The sequence below is a fragment of the Triticum dicoccoides genome, chromosome 7B, assembly GCF_002162155.2.
Source record: "Triticum dicoccoides isolate Atlit2015 ecotype Zavitan chromosome 7B, WEW_v2.0, whole genome shotgun sequence".
Taxonomy (NCBI): Eukaryota; Viridiplantae; Streptophyta; class Magnoliopsida; order Poales; family Poaceae; genus Triticum; species Triticum dicoccoides.
In genome coordinates this window covers 663095118-663100546 of record NC_041393.1, presented here as the reverse complement: position 1 = coordinate 663100546, position 5429 = coordinate 663095118, and positions in this window count along the sequence as shown.

Sequence of the window (5429 nt, the reverse complement as noted above, 5' to 3'; positions counted from 1 at the left end):
GCTCCCACTTTCAATATGTATCCAGATTGAGACTTAGAGTCATCTGGATTGGTGTAAAAGCTTGCATCGTTGTAACTTTTTACGACTGGCTCTTTTATCACCTCCATAATCGAGAAACATCTCCTTAGTCCTCACTAAGGATATTCTTGACCGCTGTTCTAGTGATCTACTTTTAGATCAAAATTGTATTCCTTTGCCAAACTCAGAGCAAGGTATACAATAGGTCTAGTACACAGCGTAGCATACTTTATAGAACCTATGACTGAGGCATAGGGAATGACTGTTCATTCTTTTCTATTTTCTGCCATGGTCGGGTTTTGAGTCTTACTCAACTTCACACCTTGCAACACAGGCAAGAACTCTTTCTTTGACTGCTCCATTTTGAACTACTTCAAAACCTTGTCAAGGTATGTACTCATTGAAAAATCTTATCAAGCGTCTTGATCTATCTCTATAGATCTTGATGCTCATTGTGTAAGAAGCTTCACCAAGGTCTTTCTTTGAAAAACTCCTTTCAAACACTCCTTTATGCTTTCCAGAAAAATTCTACATTATTTCCGATCAACAATATGTCATTCACATACACTTATCAGAAATTTTGTAGTGCTCCCACTCACTTTATTGTAAATACAGGCTTCTTCAAAAGTCTGTATAAAACCATATGCTTTGATCAACTCATCAAAGCATATATTCCAACTCCGAGATGCTTGCACCAGTCCATTGATGGATCGCTGGAGCTTGCACATTTTGTTAGCACCTTTCGAATCGACAAAACCTTCTGGTTGCATCATATACAACTCTTCTTTAAAAAATCCATTAAGGAATACAGTTTTGACATCCATTTGCCAGATTTTATAAAATGTGGCAATTGCTAACATGATTCAGACAGACTTAAGCATAGATACGAGTGAAAAACTCTTATCGTAGTCAACACCTTGAACTTGTCGAAAACCTTTTTGCGACAATTCTAGCTTTGTAGATAGTAACACTATCAGCATCCGTCTTCCTCTTGAAGATCCATTTAATCTCAATGGCTTGCCGATCATCGGGCAAGTCAACCAAAGTCCATACTTTGTTCTCATACATGGATCCCATCTCAGATTTCATGGCCTCAAGCCATTTTTCAGAATCTGGGCTCACCATCGCTTCTTCATAGTTCGTAGGTTCATCATGATCTAGTAGCATGACTTCCAGAACAGGATTGCCGTACCACTCTGGTGCGGATCTTACTCTGGTTTACCTACGAGATTCGGTAGTAACTTGATCTGAAGTTACATGATCATCATCATTAGCTTCCTCACTAATTGGTGTAGTAGTCACAGGAACAGATTTCTGTGATGAACTACTTTCCAATAAGGGAGAAGGTACAATTACCTTATCAAGTTCTACTTTCCTCCCACTCACTTCTTTTGAGAGAAACTCCTTCTCTAGAAAGGATCCATTCTTAGCAACGAAAGTCTTGCCTTCGTATCTGTGATAGAAGGTGTACCCAACTTTCTCCTTTGGGTATCCTATGAAGACACATTTCTCCGATTTGGGTTTGAGCTTATCAGGATGAAACTTTTTCACATAAGCATTGCAACCCCAAACTTTAAGAAACGACAACTTTGGTTTCTTGCCAAATCACAGTTCATATTGTGTCGTCTCAACGGACTTAGGTGGTGCCCCTTTTTAACGTGAATGCAGTTGTCTTTAATGCATGACCCCAAAATGATAGTGGTAAATCGGTAAGAAACATCATAGATTGTACAATATCCAATAAAGTACGGTTATGACGTTCGGACACACCATTATGTTGTGGTGTTCCGGGTGGCGTGAGTTGCGAAACTATTCCGCATTGTTTCAAATGTAGACCAAACTCGTAACTCAAATATTCTCCTCCACGATCAGATCGTAGAAATTTTATTTTCTTGTTACGATAATTTTCAATTTCACTCTGAAATTCTTTGAACTTTTCAAACGTTTCAGACTTATGTTTCATTAAGTAGATATACCCATATCTGCTCAAATCATCTGTGAAGGTCGGAAAATAATGATACTTGCCGCGAGCCTCAACACTCATCGGATCGCATACATCAGTATGTATTATTTCCAATAAGTCAGTTGCTCGCTCTATTGTTCCGGAGAACGGAGTCTTTAGTCATCTTGCCCATAAGGCATGGTTCGCAAGCATCAAGTGATTCCAAAATCCCATCAGCATGGAGTTTCTTCATGCGCTTTACACCAATATGACCTAAACTGCAGTGCCACAAATAAGTTGCACTATCATTATTAACTTTGCATCTTTTGGTTTCAATATTATGAATATGTGTATCACTACGATCGAGATCCAACGAACCATTTTCATTGGGTGTGTAACCATATAAGGTTTTATTCATGTAAACAGAACAACAATTTATTCTCTTACTTAAATGAATAACCATATTGCAATAAAGATGATCAAATCATATTCATGCTCAACGCAAACACCAAATAACACTTATTTAGTTTCAACACTAATCCCGAAAGTATAGGGAGTGTGCGATGATGATCATATCAATCTTGGAACTACTTCCAACACACATCGTCACCTCGCCTTTTTACTATTTTCTGTTTATTCTGCAACTCTCGAGTTACTACTCTTAGCAACTGAACCAGTATCAAAATGCCGAGGGGTTGCTATAAACACTAGTAAAATACACATCAATAACATGTATATCCAATATACCTTTGTTCACTTTTGCCATCCTTCTTATCCGCCAAATACTTGGGGCAGTTTCACTTCCAGTGACTAGTCCCTTTGCAGTAGAAGCACTTAGTCCCAGGCTTAGGACCAGACTTGGGCTTCTTCACTTGAGCAGCAACTTGCTTGCCATTCTTCTTGAAGTTCCACTTCTTCCCTTTGCCCTTTTCTTGAAACTAGTGGTCTTGTCAACCATCAACACTTGATGCTTTTCTTGATTTCTACCTTCATCGATTTCAGCATCACGAAGAGCTTGGGAATCGTTTTCGTCATCCCTTGCATACTATAGTTCATCACGAAGTTCTACTAACTTGGTGAAGGTGACTAGAGAATTCTGTCAATCACTATCTTATCTGGAAGATTAACTCCCACTTGATTCAAGCGATTGTAGTACCCAGACAATCTGAGCACATGCTCACTAGTTGAGCGATTCTCCTCCATCTTTTAGCTATAGAACTTGTTGGAGACTTCATATCTCTCAACTCGGGTATTTGCTTGAAATATTAACTTCAACTCCTGGAACATCTCATATGGTCCATGACGTTCAAAACGTCTTTGAAGTCCCGATTCTAAGCCGTTAAGCATGGTGCACTAAACTATCAAGTAGTCATCATATTGAGCTAGCCAAACGTTCATAACGTCTGCATCTGCTCCTGCAATAGGTCTGTCACCTAGCGGTGCATCAAGAACATAATTCTTCTATGCAGCAATGGGGATAAACCTCAAATCATGGATCCAATCCGCATCATTGCTACTAACATTTTTCAACACAATTTTCTCTAGGAACATATCAAAATAAACATATGAAAGCAACAACGCAAGCTATTGATCTACAACATAATTTGCAAAATACTACCAGGACTAAGTTCATGATAAATTTAAGTTCAATTAATCATATTACTTAAAAACTCCCACTTAGAAAGACATCCCTCTAATCCTCTAAGTGATCACGTGATTCAAATCAACTAAACCATAACCGATCATCACGTGAAATGGAGTAGCTTTCAATGGTGAAGATCATTATGTTGATCATATCTACTATATGATTCACGCTCAACCTTTCGGTCTCCGTGTTCCGAGGCCATATCTGCATATGCTAGGCTCGTCAAGTTTAACCTGAGTATTCTGTGTGTGCAAAACTAGCTTGCACCCGTTGTAGATGGACGTAGAGCTTATCACACCTGATCATCACGTGGTGTCTGGGCACGACGAACTTTGGCAACGGTGCATACTCAGGGAGAACACTTCTTGATAATTTTTAGTGAGAGATCATCTTAAAATGCTACCGTCAATCAATGCAAGATAAGATGCATAAAGGATAAACATCACATGCAATCAATATAAGTGATATGATATGGCTATCATCATCTTGTGCTTGTGATCTCCATCTCCGAAGCACCATCGTGATCACCATCGTCACCGGCGCGACACCTTGATCTCCATCGTAGCATCGTTGTCGTTTACGCCATCTATTGCTTCTACGACTATTGCTACCGCTTAGTGATAAAGTAAAGCAATTACAGGGCGTTTGCATTCCATACAATAAAGCGACAACCATATGGCTCCAGCCAGTTGCCGATAACTTCGGTTACAAAACATGATCATTTCATACAATAAAATATAGCATCACGTCTTGGCCATATCACATCACAACATGCCCTACAAAAACAAGTTAGACGTCCTCTACTTTGTTGTTGCAAGTTTTACGTGGCTGCTACGGGCTGAGCAAGAACCATTCTTACCTACGCATCAAAACCATAACGATAGTTCGTCAAGTTAGTGATGTTTTAACCTTCGTAAGGACTGGGCGTAGCCACACTCGGTTCAACTAAAGTTGGAGAAACTGACACCCGCCAGCCACCTGTGTGCAAAGCACGTCGGTAGAACCAGTCCCGCGTAAGCGTACGCGTAATGTCGGTTCGGGCCGCTTCATCCAACAATACCGCCGAACCAAAGTATGACATGCTGGTAAGCAGTATGACTTGTATCGCCCACAACTCACTTGTGTTCTACTCGTGCATATAACATCAACGCATAAAACCTGGCTCTGATGCCACTGTAGGGGAACGTAGTAATTTCAAAAAATTTCCTACGCACACGCAAGATCATGGTGATGGTATAGCAACGAGAGGGGAGAGTGTTGTCCACGTACCCTCGTAGACCGTAAGCGGAAGCGTTATGAAAACACGGTTGATGTAGTCGTACGTCTTCACGATTCGACCGATCCAAGCACCGAACGTACGGCACCTCCGTGTTCAGCACACGTTCAGCTCGATGACGTTCCCCGGGCTCCAATCCAGCAAAGCGTCGGGGATGAGTTTCGTCAGCACGATGGCGTGGTGACGATGATGATGTTCTACCAGTGCAGGGCTTCGCCTAAACTCCGCGACGATATGACCGAGGTGGAATATGGTGGAGGGGGGCACCGCACACGGCTAAGGAACGATCCGTAGATCAACTTGTGTGTCTATGGGGTGCCCCTCTCCCCGTATATAAAGGGGGAGAGGAGGAGGGGGCCGGCCTAAGGGGAGGCGCGCCCTAGGAGGGGGAAACCTACTCCAAGTAGGTTTGCCCCCTCCCTTTCCTATTCCAAGAAGGAGGGGGAAGGAAGGAGTGGGAGAGGGGGAAGGCAAGGGGGGCGCCCCCCCCCCCTTCCTTGTCCTATTCGGACTCAAGGGGAGGGGGGCGCCTCTTGCCCTGGCCGGCC